Here is a 22106-nt window from a genome sequence, read left to right on the forward strand (position 1 = left end):
ACCTGTATAGCCACCATTTAGAGGCTATCACTAACATTTTGCCATTCTTATTTATCACCTATCTAGACATCTGTCTGTCTCACTGTCCATCCTTTAACCTATCTGACTTTTCCTCCACCAATTTCTATTCAGTCATCTAAAAATGCCCATTGCATAAACGAAGCAAACAAACCAGAGAGGGGGCACTCTTGGGGACAATCCTAAATGCAACAGTCATCCGAGATTTCCAGTAACTGGACCCCTGGAAGCCGGGCACCCCTCCCAAGTTTCATGAGTGCTCTGAACTGGATCTGAAAGCACAAGACAGAAGGACAGAGCACTAGATGTGTTATTATCCCATCATCTCATTAGTCTTTTAAGTGGTGTTTCCAGCTGGGGGGGAGGCGGGGACAGGATGGGGTGATTAGAGACTCACAGGTCCATCAGAGGGTGACAGTGAAGGATGGCCCCAGCCACACAGCCAAGATCCTACCCTAGAAAGCCAGATTTCTGTGTTGCTGCAGAAACTCGCCCCCAGCTGCACGAGGAAGGTGGAAGGAGGGGTCGAGGCAGAGCGTACTGCAAGAAGTTCCACCTTACTGCCCCGACATGCAGCACAGCCTTCCTCAGCTGGCCACTCCTGCATCTGGTCCTAACATCAGCAGTGACCGTCCCATTCCCTCACCCCTACCTTCAAGTGGAAACCCAGCTCCACGGCCATTTTTACCGAGGTCACGTTGGCTGACTGAGAATCTGCTTTTCCAGTTTTGGTGTCGGCACTGCCTGGAAAACTGGCTCTGCTCTTGGAGTAAGTGGGTCAGCGGCATAAATCAGTCAAGCCCTGCCTGACAGCGATGGAAAGAGCGAATCAAACCCGACTTTGTGCTTCCAGGCCCAGGAGGACCTGCATGCCAGTTCTCCAACATCCGAGTTCTGTGACTCTTCCTCAGCATCCCTGAGCATTGGGGTCCCTATTCTACCATGGCTGAAGTTTAGAATCTGATGGAAGGTAAGAGATCTTCTCCCCAGGAGAAATAAAGTGTTCAACAACACAACATTTTGCAATTAATTTTAGGGTTCACCATGGTACATTCGTTAGGCCTCTATATCCCAAAAGTCATGGTTAATGCTAATGTAGCATTATATGACCACGTGCTGGGCACTTTTCCTATATTGTCTTATTCAGTCCCACGAAAACCTTTTATCATTCTACCATTCTCAGAGGTAGAACATGAGGCTTAGACAGGCAAAGCAATTGCCTCCTAGAAACACAAACTGGTAGAACTGGTACACAAACTCCAGAAACTGGTAAGTAACCTACCCAAAGTTGGAATCTACCCAAACCTGACTCTAGAACCACCACAACACTCATGGCAGCTGGAGACTCCCACAAACCAACTCTGCTCAGGCCATAACTTGCAGCTACCCCTGGCCCCAAATCTTCCTTCCCATCAGATGGTTTACTAAAGTCAACTGATGAGATGGTCCTTCTGGCAGGAGGCAGTGTGGGGCCCGGGCCATGAGCCAGGAGCACGAGAGCCTAGGGCCTAAACAAGGGAGGCCTGGGGGCAGGTAACTAAAACCTGAGAGATGGTGAACCAACCCCCAAGGCAAACAATATCCCATAAAGAACCACAATCCACAGCAGATGTCAAATTGCACCCACGAGCCCAATTCAAACCAGATGTGTGTTGTTTGGCCCACACAGCTTTGCTTTCATTAAACCTGATGTTTGAACAGTCTTCAGGCAGGACCTGCAGCTGACTGGAGTCCCCACTATTCCCAACTGCCTCACCTCCAACATCTTCATTAAAACAAATCAATAGAGATGAATGTCCTAGCCCCCGAAGACAGTTGAATGGAACTGCTAAATCACAGCAAATCAGCTGTATTGACCCTACCGTGGAAATCTGATACAGGCCCCCAAATGCTCTTCTTAGTGTCTTGAATTCTACATGTCCCAAAGCTCCTGCCTTGGACTTTCTCAGAACACCAATTTCCATGTTAGCTCACAAGCTAACAAACACTTCTCTAAGTAAACCGATTGTTGTTGCTATTTAGTCACTTCAGTCCTGTCCAACTCTGTGTGACCCTATGGACTACAGCCCTATAGTCTCTTCTCTCCACGGGATTGTCTGGGTAAGAATACTGGAGTGGTTTGCCATTTCCTCCTCCAGGAGATCTTCCTGACCCAGGGATCAAACCCATGTCTCTTGTGTCTCCTGCATTGGCAGGCAGATTCTTTACCACTGAGTCACCTGGGAAGCCCAAAGTAAGTAAACCAATAAAAGTCCACAAACAAGCAGATATTAGTTCACTCCAATTTTTGTTCTCCTAAAGTCAGAAAAAATGTGAATTAATAAAAACATTGTGGTATCAAAATTTTTTATTATAAAAAATTTCATACACAAAAATAGAATTAAAAGATGATTCCAAATGGATCCACTATAACTGTGGTTAAAAAAATACCTGGTCACAAACCAAAACAAAATCCAACCTTCTGCTTTAGCTTGTTTTATTCCTTTGACACTAAAGAGTTAAAATATTTACGTAAGTTAATAGGTTTTTACAAAAATATAGCAGGAGAGAGAAGTCATTTTATACACAGCACATATAATTATGATTACATTTATGTTTCAAAGGTGCATCTACACAGACACACAAAGACAGGAAGGATATACGACGTACCACCTCACACTCATCAAAAAGGCTATGATTCAAAAATCAGAAAATAACAAGTGTTGGAGAGGATGTGGGGAAACTGCAACCCTTGCACACTGTGGTGTGACTGTATAATGGTACAACCACTATGGGAAACAGTATGGAGGCGCCTCAAAATATTAAAAACAGAACAGCCATGTGATCTAGCAATCCTACTTCTGAGTATGCATCCAAAAGAACCGAAAGCAGTGTCTGGAAGAGACTACTTGCATTTCCATGTTCTTAGCAGCATTATTCTCAATAGCCAAGAGACTGATGCAACCCCAAGTTCATCGATGGACAAATGGATAAACAAGCTATGGTCCATATATACAACAGAATGTTATTCAGCCTTAAAAAGGAAGGATTCTTCGTCACATGCTACAACATGGACGAACCTTGAGGATATCAGGCTAAGAGACATAATCTAGTCACAAACAGACAAATACTGCGTGATTCCACTGACATGAAGTATATAAAGTAGTAAAATTCATAGAAACAGAAAGTAGAGTGATTATCAGGGGCTGGAGGTAGGAGGGCAAAGGGGACTTGTTTAATGGGTACAGAGTTTCAGATATGAAAGATGAAAAATTTTGGAGATCTATTTTACAGCAATTCAAATATATTTAACACTACTGAGTTGAACACTTAAAAATGGTTAAGAAGGTAAATGCTAGGTTTTTACCACAGTTCAAAAAACATTAAAAATGAAAAAAAAAATTATAGATGATAGGAAGGATGAATACTGCTCATGTCTGGGTGTCCCTGGGGGTAGAATCATTGAATCCATTTGTACCCTCAGGGTTGCTTTTTTTCTTTTTAACAATGATTGGATATTATCAGACAAAAATAAGGAGAGATCACGCTTTTCACACACAAAAAAAAGAATGTCATGTTTATCAGGGTTCTAAGGCTAGGATATGGGATTATTCATTAATAAGGATTACCTGGGTGATGTACTACTCAAGAATAGCTGGCAAATAGGCTCCATCTGAGACATCTGGGCCAGGGTGCTGGCCATTGAAGTTATGCTTGTTTGAAACAGAATGAGAGCAAGAGAGATCCAAAAACACTGAAACGCTTCTCTCTTGAACCATGCTTATTAAAAGCTCTGTTTTTTTATACTCAGAGAGGGCTCTGCAAATTCCTGACTTTTGCATAGAACCATATTGTTATGTATAGATGATGTTCATATCTGCCATGTGTGACTAATGAGCTGCTTAAAATATCTTTCTTTTTAATAGGTGGCCACCTATTACAGAGAAGAACTACACTCACAAAGTTTAGAAAGTGTTTTCCTGGGGTAACTTGGATTCGCAAAGATTGCTGAGGTCAGGGAGGAATTGGATATATTCTTGACAAGAGAAAGGTGAGCTTTCAGTGCTTCCAGTCCACAGTGTAACCCCTAACTCCAGCTGCCAACTTGAAAATGCAGATTATGGACCTTAAATGGGACTGAGCAAGGGAGGGTAGCTATTATACTTCCACCCAAATTCAATCTCCCTTTGCAAAGATACATGCACATGACTCCTTGTCTTGAGTTTCCATTTCTGAAATCAGAATGGGGCGTATCATCTATGTATAGTCTAAATACAGACTTTCTGATTTCCTCAAAATAATATCTAAATCATTATTTCAGACAAACAGCTCTTATAATAAAGAAATACTTCTTAATTGCAGTGCTGAGAAATTTAGTGGTACTTGGATTAACATGAAACAAAAAATTTTAATGTATTAGGAAAAAACAATAAGCCCATCAAAAACTCAGTGTTATGGATGGTATTACTCAGAACAAGGCTGGATTTTAAAAAAATTGATTTCAAGAGAAATATTGAGTAGAAGAACGTAGTTAAGTGGTATTTAGATATAGACAAAATGATTGTGAAATCATTAGAGGATTAAAGTATTGAAATCAATGGACAAGGGCATGTATCTTTGCAAAGGGAGATTGAATTTGGGTGGAAGTATAATAGCTACCCTCCCTTGCTCAGTCCCATTTAAGGTCCATAATCTGCATTTTCAAGTTGGCAGCTGGAGTTAGGGGTTACACTGTGGACTGGAAGCACTGAAAGCTCACCTTTCTCTTGTCAAGAATATATCCAATTCCTCCCTGACCTCAGCAATCTTTGCGAATCCAAGTTACCCCAGGAAAACACTTTCTAAACTTTGTGAGTGTAGTTCTTCTCTGTAATAGGTGGCCACCTATTAAAAAGAAAGATATTTTAAGCAGCTCATTAGTCACACATGGCAGATATGAACATCATCTATACATAATCAAGGATAGGCAGCCTTCAGAAAAGCTTCAGAGGGGGAAATAAAAGTGGAACAAAAGCAAAGTGTGTGCCAGAGAGGGCAGAATAATTGTGACTTGAACACAGATGGATAAGTGTCTCCGGGAATTCCACAGTCAGGACTAATGGCTAAAATTACCAGCTTAAACTGTTTCCCATGCTCCTTCTCTGAAGTGCTATAAATGGAAACAGTTATAAATTTTTTTCTCTAATAAAGTGTTCATATTCTCCTTTCTAAGATGCAAGAGACTAACACTCACTTAAGACCAACTGAGGAAAAACAGCATTTTACAGCCACTGTACAAACTCTGAAAACCTCGATCTGGTGAGTGGAAAGGAAGCGGTGGTGCAGGGTTTCCCAGGCTCCCTGCACATAGCAGAGACTGGGGTCTGTTGAGATGTGTGCATATCAATGAGCTTCGGATCTAAGTCAATGCCACAGCAATCCCCAAGGAAACGGGCTAAGTGTTCATAACAGCCTGCTAACTTCAGGAATTCAGAGGACAATACTATCTTTTTCTAATTGGATCAGAATCCGCTTTGATGTCTTCATCCCAAGTGGACCAGTTTCTGCTTCCCAGCCAGCCTTTCACCCAGCGGGTGAAGGGTCTGTAAGCACACTGTCAGCCCGGAGGGAGCCAGAGCTGGAGACCCCTTTGTTGGCTGAACACACAGGCTGCAAAACTGGTGGGTCTGCTTGGTCAGATCACAGGCTGGCACAGAGATGGCTCCGTGCTCTCTGTGGGGGGACACAGGACTGGAGACTGTTCCATTAGCTGATCTTGACTGTATCTGCTTTCGAAAATTGTTTTTAATATTATTATTTAATGCAAATGAGCTTTTAGTTGGGCAAAATGGTCTGCACAGCACCATCCCTACTAGTAACTAGACTTGGGTTTTTTTCAAGGTTTTGAGTGGCTTACACAAATAACAAAAAGGTACATTGAAATGAATGCAGTAGGAATCCGAGCCCGACTGATTTACGCATCTAAAACATAGGCCATAAATACTAATTTGCTGAGTCCCAACCCCAGTCCATATATTTTCTAGATCTAATGAACTGGGGAAGGTGGGAGGCGCATCTAAGTAGGCCTTAAAGCAAATAGATACTTCAATCTGTATGAAGCCTTATCTACAGTCCACTGGATTCCTTCTGTTCATCCAATAACCCCACTCCCTTCTCAGTAATGAAGGCAGGGAAAGCCACAGCGTCCTAAGAGAGGACTGGGAACAATTTAGTGAAGACTTACTTGGAAACTTTTTAAAACAGCTGCAAGAAGCTACATGCCTTGTGGCACAAAGATGATCTTTCCAACTCTGCACTGGTAAAACGTTGGCCTCGACTGAAACCAGCCCGTTTCCTTGAGGATTTTTTTGGTCATGGTCTGTGAAGATGGCAACCAGGCCAGGGTCGCTGGTCATTACTCTTCTCAGAGACCAGTCAGTCATTTTGCCTTCGCCCCTCTGGAACACGGTATATTTCTATGTGCCAGGGCATTTGCTAGTAAACAGAGCAACATCCTGTCTCAAGGGTTTGACAGACAATAAGCAAATACATATGGCAGTGAGCAGCTGCTGAAACGAAGAAAAATTAAGCAGAGAAAGAATGGAGAGGGATGAGACACGGAGCTCTCTTAAGGGGAGGTCAAGGAAGGCTTCCTGGAGCAGGTGGCAGGGAAGCCAAGACCTGCACCAAGAAGCGGAGCCTGGAATGGGGCCACTTGAGTGAAGGTAACAGCACATACACAGCCCTGAGGGGTGGTAACAAAGGGGTCACCCAGGAAGGCAAGGGCCAGATCACAAGGGCACAGGGGTCACTGAAGGACTTAGGATTTTATTCAAAGTGTGACGAGAGGCCTGTGGCCAGCGGAGGGCCACGGTCTGAGCTGGTTTCCAGGGAGCAAGAGTGGGGGCAGGGAGACAGGAGGATGCAGTGGAGGAGGAAGAAGACATGGTATAACTTAGAGAGAGACCAGGGGAAACGATTCTTTGAAGGCAGAGCCAAGAGGCTGGCTGATGGACTGGGTGTGGGATGAGAGACGGAAGAATGGGGCATAACTGCTGGGGTTTTGGCAGCGAGACCAGAATGTGCCATTGATACAGCGAGGCCCTGGGCTGGAAGCAGGGTCTGGGAAGATGAAATCAGGACCTCAATTTTGGGCGTGGAACATTTGATGGAAGCAGAAGGAGAGTCTGGGGTGAGGGAAGCAGTCCAGGCTGCAGGTATAAAATGAGATCTCAGAACCAAATGAGATTACCCCAGGGATCAGGTCTCAGGGCTAAGTGCCAGAGAGCTCCCTCAGGAGGAGGAGGAGGAGGAGGAGGAAGAACTCACGAAAGGGACTGTGAGGCAAGAGCGTGGGGCCCCAGAGGCCTCATGGGAAGGAACTGTTTCAAGAAGGAACGAGTAACCAGCTGTATCAAATGTTGCTGAGACACCCTCGAAAGGTGGGGGAAGAAATCTGCGCGTGTGCATGCACACACATGCACAGTCAGAGATGGACGGAGGTAAGGATACAGGAAACGTGGTAAAATATTAATTAACAGCCAGAGATCTGGATGAAGGATGTATGGGGATTTTTTTATTCTGTTCTCGCCATTCTCCCTACATGTGAAATTTTGTCAAAATAAAAGTTAAAAGAAAAAAAAAATGATGCTTCTGAGAGAGCCCGTAAGATGAGGACTAAGAAGGGATCAGAGTCTGCCAAGGCAGAAGTTGCTGATACCTTAACAAGGCAACTTCAGTGGGGTGCTGCTGCTGGAATCTTGCTTGCCATGGGTGAGATTGCCATGGCATTCTTGCTTACCAAAGAATGAGAACTGAGAAACTGACAACACTAACCATAGACAACACTTCCTAGAGGTTTCCTTATACGCTGGAAAACAGAAATGGGAGGGGACAGTGAGCAAGGGGTCAGAGGAAACAAATTAAAGGTGCTACTTATCTAAGATGGTGTATTTGTCTGCTGATGAGAGTGACCCAGCAGAGATGGTAGAACCACAGAAGCAGAGCTCTTCCATAGGCTACAGGGGGTGGGGCGCTGATGCACATGTTGGGGGTTGGCACTAGTTAGGAGAGAGAGGTCAACCGCTGGAGGCGGGGCAGAGTGGGGGGGTTCAGAGGTTCAGACACAGGGGGATCTTCAATTTGGCAAAGGAAAAATAAGGAGATTTCCTCATGATGACTTCTATTTTCTCAGTGACGCATAAAACAAAGTCACCAGCTGAACATGAAAGAGAGTAGGTGTTTAAAGTTTCAGAGAGAAGAGGAGGTGTGGGAAAATAAAAGAGTGAATTGACTATGGAATGTAGTAGGTGTGCCAAGCAAAGCAGAAGGATCAGCTGAAGTATGTGGCCATAAACTTAACGTGAATCTAATCATCATGGTTGTGTACATGTTCTTCTGAGCCACGTTCAGCAGCTTGGGTGATGGCATGGAGAAGGCAGATTTGGGTTCAACCAGGGTTCGAATTTTCCAGAGAGTGTAAGATAGAGTGAAAGGAAAGTCAGTGATTATGATGATGAAATCTAAGGTGAGTAGGGAGAGAAAAAGGGTGAAGGGTGTTCATAGACAGTGCAGTCAATATAGGCTGGAGGTCCTCCTGGAATGGAGGAATCACTTGAGTGTTAGGACCAAGAGAATGAGGCTGGAAAGACAGGAAGTGGTGGTCAGAGGGAAGGAAGCTTAAAAAGATGATTTCAGAGACGTTGTAGTTATTCTTGGTCATAAAAAAGCTCTGGGTCTGACCCTGGGAGCAGGTGACTGAAGTCAGATAAAGGACAAAACCACTGGAAGTGAGGGGGTGAAGGAACTGAAATACCAGCATCCTTTGTGGATGTTGAGGCTGCCCACAAGGAGGTGGGAGTTACTGTCAAGAGAGAGGCAGTGAGGCTGCGGTGGGGTCTGAAGACATGAACAGAATTGAAGGAAGGAAAGCAGGTGACATAACCTGAAGTGCTGTACACTTCAAAGAAACGGGATGTTCTTTTCTTTTTCAGGAGAAAATAAGGGAGAAAGGGTCTGGAAATGACAATAAGGAACAAAGGAGAGTCCTGACCTGTATCCAAACTCTGTGTGTACAGGGTACGAAAGAAATAAATAGCCATGAATTCAGAAGGCTGTAGGGATAGTAATGCACTCCAGATTCATGCAGATTTCCATACAGCAAGATGGAAAAAGAACTTTTTTTTTTTAAGCCCTGGATTTCTGGATAACTTTCTCAAAGATCTTGAAAAATTTACCACCATTCATAATGAGTTTGAAGAAGACTCTTAGCAAGTTAGGCTATTATTCATATGTACAATTTAGCTTTGTGTATATGGCGTATTATGCAAAAGAAGGAAAAGAAAAAAGCAAACAAAAAACCCACTTTGTAAAAGTATTTAGCTAAGGAAAATAAGATTTAGCTTTAGCCCCTTGTGTACACATTCATTTTATATCTCAACTTGTTACTCTTGTACCTGGCACACAGCAAATGCTCTGTGAATTTAGGAATATATTTGCTTTTCCTTAAAGGTCCCTGCCCCTCTGAAGCTTTTGCGTCTTGTGCTTATTCTTTCTCTCCAGTCTTTTAAGTAGTTAAAGAAAGACTGCCAAATTCTGGTAACTTTTTCTCATGTGCTGTCAAGCAGAAGAATATCTTAGTATGAAAACAAAACCACACTAGAGAATTTTCAAGCTGAGTGTAAACAGACAATTTGTCCTATTTTTATCATCTCACTCAGCCTCAGAGAGGCTAAGTGACTTACCCAATATCACACATGGTGTGCAAGAAATCGGACCAGAACCCAGGACTCCTGGCTACCAACCACCCCAACATACATCATAAAACACATGCTCACATTTCACTACAACATTACTGATGAGACTCAATCACTCATGGCATACCTTTGGCATAAAACTCAGGTCTTAATTTCTACCTTTAAAATAGAGACGATTACAGAAAAAAAAATTGGCAGGGGGGGTGGAATCTCACTTCTTTTCTCTTTTAAACCAATTACTTTAAAAAACCATTTTAGTTTCTGGTCTTTCCATTAAAAAACACAGCATTCGGCTTGGGTACACCAAAGCAAAAAAGTTTATAGAGTTTCCTACGCATAACTGGACCTGCATAAATGTTTAAGTTAATAAAGATCCCTGTTCTAATTTTATTCTTGGTGCTTCTTCACCCTCTTTCAAATTCTGATCCTTGAAAGGTTTGAGTGATTGAAGACGCAGCTTAACGTTTCATAGAAGCTTTTCAGGGACGTTTTCATTAATCCTCTGCTCTGTGCAATGTAGAAAACATTAAGTAAAATTGTCTGAAGTTAAAATATGTACTTAATTCCCTCTACAGTGGATGGATCTTTTTAGCAGATGTTTTTCTGGAATGGCTGGTGATTGTAAAATAGGAAGAACTAAAAGACTTAGAATTAAAGTAGGTAAAGAGACTGGATTGGGCAAGGGTTTGGACCAGGAGGCAGGAATGGCACATCAATCAAATTTCCAGATGATTGCTTATGAAAAGAAGCTGTCTTCGGATTGTTTCTAGGACATGGCTATAGACGGTGGTCATGGACCAGAGAAAGTGAACCTAAATTGATGTTTAAAAAAAAAAATCGTTTAAGCAAGATGCTCCTGTGAAGTTTAAGCCAAGATCTCTGAGGGTATTATTGGGTTCCCTGGTTTAGAAGGACCATGTGTTTGGGAAGTTGTGACAGTGTAATCCTCATGGAAAACAATGAAGGCAGAGTCTGCAAAGCCCAGGGAGGCTGCAGGTCCACCAGGGACCTGCCAGCCCACTGCTCCTGGTAGGAGTTTTTGACCAACAAATGAACCCTGCCTGAGCCTAGGAGATGGGCCTTTCCATTTGCAACTGGCATTTTTTCCCAGGCTCAAACTGATAGCAGCAACTTTAGGTCCTCCTGTCAAGAGTGGACTCATCTGGGGCGCCCCCTCTGCATGGCTCTTCCATCGGAAGGAAGATAGAAGCAGGGCCATCTGGGCAGGGTGGCAGAGTGTGGCCAAGGTTGGCAACCTGGCTCTACCACTCACCAGCTCAAAGAACTGGGGTCAGCTACTTAACCCCTGTGTTTCAGCTTTGTCTCTGTGAAATGGGAATAACATTACTTCCTACTTCATAGAGTCATTGAAAAGATTAAATGAGACAAGAATAAAGTAGGTGGTACAGTGTCTGATGGGTTTCCCAGGTGGTGCTACACCTCCAGGGTAAGGAAGGGGTTTCCTGTATGGCTCTTAAAAATACATTGTTTTCTTTAGAGGAGCACTGAATCTAACTGCCATGCTAGCTCAGCATGGATACCCCTACATTAAGAATCATGTCACACGCTTGTTTCACAAGTCACGGAAACCCGAATCAGACTGCATTCAGCTTTGGGTGGTGGGAGACACACTGAAGGCTTTTCAATTTCCCAAGCCATGATCAGAATGAAATGTTCTCGCATCAGGCGTTTCGCGATTTAGAATTCAATTACAAAACCCTACCATTTAGCTTGTTAGGCTGGCTGCCCCACCCCAGAAACAGTGACAAAAAGACAATCTTTATAGCCAGGCTCCAAGTTCCAGAGCTATAAATCACTGGTTATCGGATGGAGTGGAACTCATTAATATAAACGAGAAGCCTGAAAGGCCCCTATTAGCATGCTATTAATTTGTTTGACGATCTACGGCATGGCCAGAGCTAAAATCGTTAGGCTGGGCAACACGGCATCTCGCGTTGAAGAATAATCCAGTCCCATTAATTCTGGTCTTGGGCTTGCCAAATGTAATTGGGCATAATCAGAGCTCATACATCTCCTCGTAGCTTTCTTGTCCTTTCTTTCAAAAGAAAATTGGGGGTGGGAGATGAGCTCAAACTCTGGGTGTTCAACAAAGGTAATCAACGAGAAGAGGTTGCCACAGCCCCATAAGGACTAGACGCTTCTTTCCACCCTTCTGTTTCCCTTCCTTTGCTCTGCCTTTCTTGTGTGTTCCGTTCCCATGAAATGACCGTGAATCATAAACTCTTTTCGAGTTGGGTTGTGTACATTTCCTGCCCATCAGAAAGCTAGAATAAAATAAGCTACAAGGATATACTTTACAATGTAGGAAATATAGCCAGTATTTTGCAATAACTATAAATGGAGTATAACTTTAAAATTGTGAAAATCACCATGTTGCACACCTGTAACATATAATACTGTATATCAACTGTACTTCAAGTTTAAAAAATCTAAAGGGGAAAAAAAGTTAGCATAAACAAGCTTAAATTGGTATAATCACATCAACCAACAGAGCATGAAGGCCTAGCCTCAAAGCTGAAAGGGAGAGAAGGGGGGAAAGGCCTGTGAACTTTGTTGCACACATGTGTTTTAGCACCATTCTCTCTGTCTACAACCCAAAGAGGGATCCACCTCTGAGGATTCAAAAGTCTTCCATTTCTCCTCGCTCTAGAACCCTTAACATTAGAAAACATTTCAACATGTTTGTATGCTCAGGGCACAAAATTTGGCAAATCGCAGAAAGCATAGGGAAGAAAACAAAAACTATGTGTTTCCACCATCCTGAGATAATCACTGATAACACTTTGGCCTAGTTTCATACATAAGACATTCATGTATATTTTCCTAGAACTGGACCGTGGCATATAGTGTCCTGTCTCTGCCCTCTTGTCTCCCATCTCTGGACCTTTGGGGAGCATTTTCCTATGCCATGAGGCTTCCATCAAAAATGTATTCTTTAATGGATGGTGGTCACAGATGTACATCATTGAGTGCACCTAATGCCACCAAATTGTACACCTGAAAATGTTTAGGTTTAAAATGGTAAATTTTATGTTCTGTGCGTTTTACAACAATAACAAAAATAAAAAAATAAAAAAATCTTTCCCTGACTTTACTAAAATTAAACTCTTACCTTCCTATCTGAAACCCATGACTAGATAAATTCAAACCTGACAGTGGACATTCTACTGGGGCAACTTGACAGCAGGCATTCCTGCATAAACATCTCTGGCATGAGAAGGCCTGCTGGTTCTCCACGCCCCAGAGAGGGGCTCACACTGCAGCCAGAAAGATTACCAAGGCCTGAAATCAACTTGGTCTGCCTGCTATTTCTGTCACCAGCTTGTGCCAGGGTTTGTGAAACCTGGGGGCAGCAAGCAAAGCAAGATGCTCCTTGTGACCAGCTAACACTATGGAGCCTCCAGCCCTCAGAAACCAGATCTGTTGAAGCCTGGTACCCAGAGCCCCAGTCAGAAGGAGAGCTGGGACATTCCCGGCAGTTGGTCTATTACCCAGAGGCATTACAGATTCACCAGGGGGTTCTAAGCTACCCAGGGGTCTGGAGCTGTCAAGCCTCCAGTTGTAAATGGAACCTTATCTGCAGATCTGTATCTTGGGTTGTTGGTGCTTCTCTGGGAGGGTTAAGATGGGCACCTGATAAGGCACCTCCAATTCAATTTCCAGTCTCTGGCGGATATATTCCTGATGGGTTTCATTCTCAACATTCTTGTCCTCTGATTTCAGGCAGAGGCCCCAGGACATTTTCTCAGGTCTTTCCCAAATAGACAGACCACACACTTAGCATCTCCCCCTCCCCACAATCTTACTGGACTGTGGTATTTATGTATATGACAGTGGTCAACTCACTTCATTGGTCAAGAGGGAGAGCCACAGGAAGGGGTGCAAAGGTCACTTCCTGTGCTGAGTGCTTCCTCGGAGCGGCACCCAACCGCAGCCAGCCAACCATCAACCGAGGATTGCTTACAAAGGTTTCCTTTTTAACTCCATCTTCGTTTTCTATCAACCAGTCAAGCACTTTACACCATGATAAGGGGATTGGAAACAGTCTCCCTACATCCAAGGTGATAGGAATCGACTGCAAGGAAGATGTGAGTGGCATAGTGTGGAAGCTTCCTGTCAAGAGGAGGAAGAGATCAAATGCTTTCTTTTTCAATTGCCAGCGCTAATGCACACTCTATCCTTCTCAGTGGAGTTGCACTTTAAATGCATTTAACACACATGAATGCAAATACAAACATGTGAAAGAAAAAACACTAGTAGTAAATACTTACATGAATCTAATGGTGTGCCAGCACTGTTGCAAGCACTTCCTACAAGTGAATTCATTTAATCTTCCTAATAACCTATTAAGTAGGCATGCTTCCCATTTCACAGATGAAAAAACAACATAGAGATCAAGTAACCTGTCCATGGACACGTAGATCAGAGGTGGCAGGGCCAGGATTTGAACCCAGCAATGCAATTGCAGAGGGTTCTTAACCAACCACGTGGCCACAGAGGCCCTGCTGACTGGCGTTTGTACTGCCCTCCCCTTCAAAGGGCGTAGGCCCCAGGATGAACATGGACAGGACCATGAACCTGTGCTCCCTGTTGGTCCAGTTTCCAGGTGCCTCGCGTAGGATACATTCCAAGCCACTGAAGAAATTTTCTGCAGAAAAATGTTGGCCATGTATGATTTCTGCTGTGGGTACTGACATCAGAGCCTCACCCCTGAGTAAGGTTAGGACTCCTGGCAGAGCATCTGAGACATCTGCAGTTAGGGCTAACCGCAGAGCACCCACACTGGAGCACACATCCCAGGCTCATGAAAGCATGGACTTTAAATGAGAGTGCACCCCACAGACGTGCACTTGATGTGGAAGAGCTCCTTGCATCTGCAGGTTAAAATCAAAACGTCTAAAGTCTCCACGCTAAATTCAGCGACACACCCGAGAGACCTCGGGGGCCCATCCATTAATGGCAGTGTTTTCCTGAAACATGTGAGAGGGGAAGCCCCTACCAGACAAGCTGATCGCTTGTGCGCACACGCTGTCTCACACGTGGCTGTCTTCTCTCCAAAAAAGAACACCTTGCAACATTTGACATGATACTCACAAAAGCATCAACACGGAAGTAGTAATACCACATGGACCTCTTTTCCAGCAAAGTGAAAAATTGAGTCAACAGAGCAGTTTTTTTTTTTTTTTCTTGCCTTCCTGGCAGAAAATAATCTTGCAAGTCACATAAATGAATATTCTACTGGTGGCTTTGAGGCTTCACCGGAAATGCCTGAAGTAAAGGAACAGGAGGCTTATGATAAAGACCTGTTATCTCAGTATATTTCATTCATGGTGATTTCTGCCTTCAGAGACGGTTAAAGGACAGGACAAAAGGACTAGAATGTTACTTTACCCACACACCCTTCACCTAGATTCACAAGTTGTTAATAGGTTGCCAGGTTTACTTTTCCTTTTTTTGCTGAACCATTTGAAAGGTGAAGACACCCAGTTTCCTCTACTGATAATGTAGCATGTATCACTTAATATGAGAGACATTCTTCTATGTAGGACTGCCAGGATGTCCCTGGTGGCCCAGTGGTTAAGCATCTGCACTGGCATTGCAGGAAGCATGGGTTCAAACCCTGGCTGAGAAGCTAAGACCCCGCATGCTGCACAGCGCAGCTGAAAAAATAGACCGCCATTCTCAAGAAAATGCATATTGACACAGTAATGTTATCTAATATTTATTTCTACATGATGTTGACTTGTGATACAATTATAATTAATGATATATTAATGTTATAAGGTAAATATATGTACTTGGAATATAATTATATTTACTTCTGAGAGTCAGTAAAATCTCACTGAAATAAAATGAAACAACTTGGATTCACTTAAACTATTAGAAGGAAAAATAATTCTATAATGTACCAGAGCGCACTAAGTACAACAATGCTGCGAGTAAAATAACTTTCATACGATGGATAAATATTTGCATGATTTTAAACTAATTTTCTCATTATTCAACACTGTAGACCCCACACGGGGATAAGCTCAATGCACCTGGACCCCACCACGCATCTGGGAGATTGTTTTAAAAAGGCATTCCATCATTTGCTTGTATTCTTGCCTTTAGCTATGCAGTTAAAAAGTACTTCTTCAGAGAAAACAAGACGGGAAGATGAACTGTTTCCTTTAGCTGTTGTTTTTCTCCTTTTTATAAATAAATATTACTTTATAATATTTAGAAAATCTCGCTATATGAAGAGTTTGGACGAGCTCAACACATAGGGGTACTCAGAAGGGCCTCATGACTGACTCACAGCTGCGTGCTTAGTTTTCCAGCCACGGGAATAAATGACAACTAACATGTTAATAGCATGAGAAGATAAGAGAGGACTTAAAAAAAAAAAAGGAAAAAGCAGAACAAAGCTTTAATCATGACTCTATGGGGCCACTGAGAGTGAGGTTGACTTTCCTGTAGGCAGCCCTGAATGATCCACTTATTCAGAGCTTGGTATCCTATGAACTCTTACAATGACATCCCGAATCAGCAGGCATCATCCCCCAGACTTCCTCCTGGTGTTGCCTGAAGACTGTGACAGCATCCCATGCTCACTCTGCTTCAAAAGGGTCTCCAACAGGAGAAGTTCAGAACAACCAGGTCACTTCTCTAAAGTACCCACAAGATCAGCACCAAGAAATGACTAATACCGTTCTCTCACCCAGGTCACACGTTTATCCCTCTGTCTTCCCTGATCTCTTCATGTGTATAACCCACATTACCTCTACACCCTAAAACTCTTGCATAACTCCACACCCCATGTACCTAGAACCCAGCTCTTCAGCAGTCTCCACCATCCAGTACCCAGCCATGATCAGGAAACGATGGAAAAGAGTCTAAACGATCAACAGAAATGCCATAACCAGACTTGCCTGGTGGTCCAGTGGTTAAGAATCTGCCTGCCGATGCGGGAGTAATGGGTTTGATCCCTTGTCTGGGATACCACAGGACAACTAAACCCATGTGCTACAACTATTGAGCCTACACTCTAGAAATATGCCATGACCCCTATTCACGGCTCTGAGAAAGCTCTTCAGACTCACACCACAATTCTTTCCTTTCACATATGTTCACGAGTGTGATTTCCTTGGGGACACAGATCACGCTCTCTGGGTCTGAGTCTTAGATTATCAATGGTCATGAGTTTGGCCCCACAGTAGATGAATCTCTAGGAGTTACAACACAGTGGAATAAAAAAGCTGGGTGTTTGGGAAGTGACGTCTTCAGGAAAGTTACTTTACTACTCTGAGTTTTCATTTCCTTATTCTTTTTTTTTTTTTAATTTTTTTTTTTTTTTAATTTATTTGGCTTCATTGTGTCTTAGTTGCTGCGTATGGGATCTAGTTCCCTGACCAGGGATCGAACCTGGGCCCCCTACATCAGGAGCTCAGAGTCTTAACCACTGGACCACCAAGGAAGTCCCCATTTCCTTATTCTTAAAATACAGTCTAAAACTTTTTTCTAAGGGTGTTGTGAGATAAGAGATTATATGCTGAGCCATGGGGCACTGTGGTTAAGGCTGTGACTCCCCAGACTGCCTGCCGGGGACTGAATCTCAGCCCGGCACCTTCTGCTCTGTGACCCTGGACAAGTTGCTTTACTTCTCTGTGCCTCAGCGTCCTCTCCGGCAGGATGGGGATAATAATAGCACCTACCTCATAGATGACAATGAGGATTACCTGAGTGGACACATGTGATGAGATGAGAACACCTATTGCAGAGCAAGCAATCAGTGAATGCCATTACTAACCATTATGAGTACATGTGGGCTTCCCTGGAGGCTCAGCAGTAAACAATCTGCCTGCCAATGCAGGAGATGCGGGTTCAATCCCTGGATCACAAAGATCCCCAGGAATAGGAAATGGCAACCCACTCCAGTATTCTTGCCTGGGAAATCCCACACACAAAGGAGACTGGTGAGGTACAGTCCACGGTGTCATAAAGAGTCAGACTCAACTTAGCAACTAAACAACAACAACTAGTATATAGTACATGTACACTTCCCAGCCGCTTATTACCCGACACACAGCAGATATTCAAAAGAGTCTATTAACTGAAAGGAAGCTGGCTGGTTTTGTTTCTCAGACCACAGCTTGTTCAAAGCAGCCAGAAATGGTAGCTAACAGCTTTATAAGGGCTGAAAAATGAGACAGCTAGTATAAAAACATAAAACAAGACTGAATGTGGGGCTGTTTGGTATTGGAGTCAACCCTGGGTCACACCTTGGGGTCCCTGAGTGAATCACTCCCTTAAAGCAAACACAGGGCTGTAAAAATACTCATACAACAACCTTGGGTCATCGAGAGCACTCACATCTGCTCTGTTCAGTCTGTTCAAGAAAACAGAACTGTGTGAAATGCTTTAAAAAGCCTCTGGCCCTCAAGAGTTAAGCAGTTTTACTATTAACAATGAAGTGTGGTCACTTATAAGACATGACTGTGCAGTTGCCCTGGATGATGGGCATCCCTATGGTCTCCTGGGTGGAAATTTCAAGCTGGGGTAGATTTACTGCAAAGCTAAGGCAGTTTCAACTTTGGGCAGCACCTACTTGTAGCAGTCCCACCCAAAACCTTGAGGGGGGTCTAGCAATGTGTTCAGGTGAACATGTGCTTTCATAACTTGTGACCAATGTAAGATTAGGGCTTAGGTAACATAAGATTAGCTACATCAGTTAGGGCTGCCATGTCTCCCCACTCCAACTGACCCTCCTTTACATGTCCCTGGACATCAGGAATGCATTTCTGGGAGCTGGTTGAAGGGAAGCTGAGTTGGGGAGACAGTCAGTTGAGTTTAGTGGTTGGTAAGCAGTCATTTCCAAGTATAGTTAGTATATTCTCATAGAAAATAGTAAATTCTATTCATTGTCTATGCAATAGTATATTCTATTCATTGTCATATACAAAGGCAATCAAAGCTCCCCAAAAGGAGGGGGAAAACATTGTTGAAATTGCCATGCACTTTAATGAAATGATTTTTCTCGATTTTGTGAGACATGTCAGCTTTTGAAATGTGTTGGGGGACTTTCCTGGTGGATCAGTGATTGAGACTCCACCCTTCCACTGCAGGGGGGACGGGTTTGATCCCTGACTGGAGAACTTAAGATTCCACATGCTGCATGTGGCCAGGCCAAAAAAAAAAAAAAACCAAAAAATGTGTTGCAATATTTTTCTCATTCTAAATAAATATTTACTTTCACGCCTCCCCTTGCATTGCAATTTTGGGTTCTTTTTCTCAACTGGATAAACTTTAGATCTCACAAAATCTGAATTGCCCCTGACCGTCGAAGAGCGTGAGCCTGATTCTGAGACTGACTAACCGTGTGGTGTGCGAGGCTCCTCCCTCCACGGAACTGTGCCTCCACTCTCCTTCCTAAAAGGGGGATAAGCACAATGAGTGTCTCTGCTTCTCAGTGAAATGAGATAAAGCACAGAAAGGGCTGAGAGCCAGGATGGACTCCAGAAGTACCTTTAAATGTGGCTCATCTAAATGCTGATGCTTTTCCAGGCATGATCTGCAGATTCAACTTGTTAGTTACAGTTTGATGTAAATATGTCACGGACACCCCACTCTGGACATGGCCCAAACCTGCTCCTCTCCCTAGCTGCTGCTCCCACCCCCATCTCACACCCCTGTCTTGTGAGAAGAATCACTTCCTAACTCTGCCTGTCAGCTTGCTCCAGGACCCTGGTCTTCATTCCAGCGGACCCAGACAGGCCTCACACACACCCTGGTTTGTCAGGCCCTGGAAGGGCTGCCTTGTGCCTGAGAGCAGGGACCTGTGAGGGGAGGCTGGACAGCAGCACAGCATTTCCAGGCTACAGACCCAGAGAGGCACACTGCAAGTGCTTCCAAATTTATCTGCTGCCGAGAGGTCTAAAAATACCAAAAGTGATGCTTAATCATACGAGTCTCAGAGTGGCTTAGATAAGGCCTCAGTCCTCATGGTTCCCCTTAGCTCTAAACCAACCCAAACTGATTTACTGTAAAAGAAAACTATAGGCTCCAGACACACACAAGCTTCACACCGATCACTCAATCACACCCTAAAACTAAATCAAGGCTGAGACCTCACCTAAGTAGAAATTCTGGAGCTGCCACTGACATTTTAACTGAGGACAGAAAATGTTTCTCTAAGAGTAATAGCTGACATCATTCTCCAGGGCTGAGTCTTTTTTTAAAGATTTTTTCCCAATGGGATGCAATTATTTCAGCACATGACTTAGTGTGTGTTGAGAGGTGTGGTGTGACTGTTGTTCAGTCACTAAGTTGTGTCTGACTCTGTGATCCCATGGACTGCAGCATTCCAGGCTTCCCTGTCCGCCACTATTTCCTGGAGTTTTCTCAAATTCATGTCTATTGAGTCAGTGATGCTATCTAACCATCCATCCTCTGCTGCCCCCTTCTCCTTTTGCCTTCAACCTTTCCCAGAATCAGGGTCTTTTCCAATGAGTCAGCTCTTCGTATCAGGTGGCCAAAGTATTGGAGCTTTAACTGCAGCCCAAGTTACTAGCTTTCCGTCTCAGCGTAATTTCTCATTTGAGAGGAAGCATAAAGGAAGGACAATCAATCCCTACCTTGTGCTGAGACAGGACTTCTGTCAGTTCATTCAGAGAAAGTGACTCAAAAGGTGGGTCTGCCCAGAAGGGCATCTTCAAATGGACGGTACACATCCAGATGGACCGTAAACACTCCCCTGTTTCGGTCAACATTGGCATCCCAGGAGAGCCTGTACTGTCCACCCACTTTCAGAGGACCTCTGAGGCGAGAAACACTGGACTTGGGGGTCAGAAGCTTCTGGTTCAAATCTGCAAATGGGGCAAGAGTTCTCAGCTCTAACTGGGGGTGCTGACTACCCTCAGGGGTTTGCTGCAAGGGACAGTGGTGACCTGCAAACCCTGCACGTGTGTGCGTGCTAAGTTGCTCAGTCGTGTCCAACTCTTTGCGACCCCATGGACTATAGCCCACCAGACTCCTCTGTCCATGGGATTCTCCAGCCTGCACAGGATTGGGCAAATATCTACTACATTGGAACCTCGTCTCCAGCTTTTGTTTCCAGTACAGTGTTCAGTACTTTACTATTTAGACCAAAAAGACCACTCCAAAATGTTCCCTGCTCCCAAGTGGTTTGCAGTCCTCAGAGTTCTCATTGTTTTCCCCTCTCAACTAATTTAAGAAAAATAAGCCTCCCCAAGAACAGTCCTTTATCTCAGACTATGCTTTGCAGCAGCAGCACTCATGTTCACTGAGCACTTATCAATGGCCATGAGCTATGTAGATGTGTTTCATGCATTATAACATTCAGTCTCCTTGACAGTCCTATCTCGTAACTTCTATTATTTTCATTTTGTGGGAGGAAACAGCCTCTGAGAGAGTATGGAACTTGTGTTGCATTACAGGGCTAGCAAGTGGCAGAGTGGGGCCACAAACACAAGCCTAAGTGATTATAAAATCCATGTTCTTAAAAAAAAAAAAGTCTTCCCTAGTGAAAGATGCACAATCAAATCAAATTTATACTCTTGATTTGGAAATGGGCCAAGGACTGAAAGGGTTAATAGCAGCTCGTCAACGTCAGCGGGGCAATGTATACAGGAGCCCATGTGCATTTCTTGCTCAAGAGGTTCTGGAGCCTTCTGTGGAGTGAGGTCAGCTTCTGGAGAGCAAGCAGCTGGCAGAGAAAGGAGTGAGGGGACAGCCAGACGCTCCTCACAGGCGCTGCTCTGAGGGCTGGCTCCCAGACGGACCGCCCTATTGGCTGACTCCTGGGCACACCAGCTGTCTCCTGGGGAGGATGTGGTCTGACCAGATTCTTTCAAGTGTCTGGTAGCTCCTTGCAGGCCACCTGGCTCAGAAAGCGAGCCAGCACCTGAGCGGCAGCCTGGGTCACTGTGAGAGTCACTCACCTCTTGCCCCAGTGGGGCCAGTGTTTCCTGGTTAAGTCAAGGCCCTTCCTTCCCCTCATAAACACGCTCGCCATTGTGACCAGGATCATCTGATAGGTGGATGTCTGGAGAAGCCGTCTCAAACACCCAAAGAGACAGGGCAGTTGGTACCACACACATTGGATGTTATCAGCCATCCCATGTAAGTGAGAGCAATGCCACTGTGAGGACTTGCCTACCTCAGTTTCCTCCTCTTTAACAGGCTTAAGAGGAACGCTTCACTCTCTATGGCGAAATGTGTAAGCCCTCACTCAGAAAGTGCCTGTGCTTACTATAACATTCATCAAGTGTTGCTAGCAATTGTTACTACTCTTATTACCCTTGGGATGGGTAGCAAGAATTCATCGATTCACTATGGAAAAACTTCAACCCC

General features: G+C 44.0%; 1 protein-coding gene and 1 non-coding gene across 2 annotated transcripts in view; both read right to left on the reverse strand.

Annotated features, from left to right (window-relative positions):
* ABTB2 (ankyrin repeat and BTB domain containing 2) overlaps positions 1-22106 on the reverse strand; it is a 184573-nt gene that overhangs the window by 121411 nt on the left and 41056 nt on the right. The gene's annotated exons all lie outside the window — the stretch shown is intronic.
* On the reverse strand, positions 17139-17211 carry TRNAR-CCU (transfer RNA arginine (anticodon CCU)). Its single transcript has one exon. It is a non-coding gene; the product is annotated as a tRNA-Arg (tRNA).

This window comes from Giraffa tippelskirchi, chromosome 11, assembly GCF_054371585.1.
Source record: "Giraffa tippelskirchi isolate mGirTip1 chromosome 11, T2T-mGirTip1v1.2.pri, whole genome shotgun sequence".
Lineage (NCBI taxonomy): Eukaryota > Metazoa > Chordata > Mammalia > Artiodactyla > Giraffidae > Giraffa > Giraffa tippelskirchi.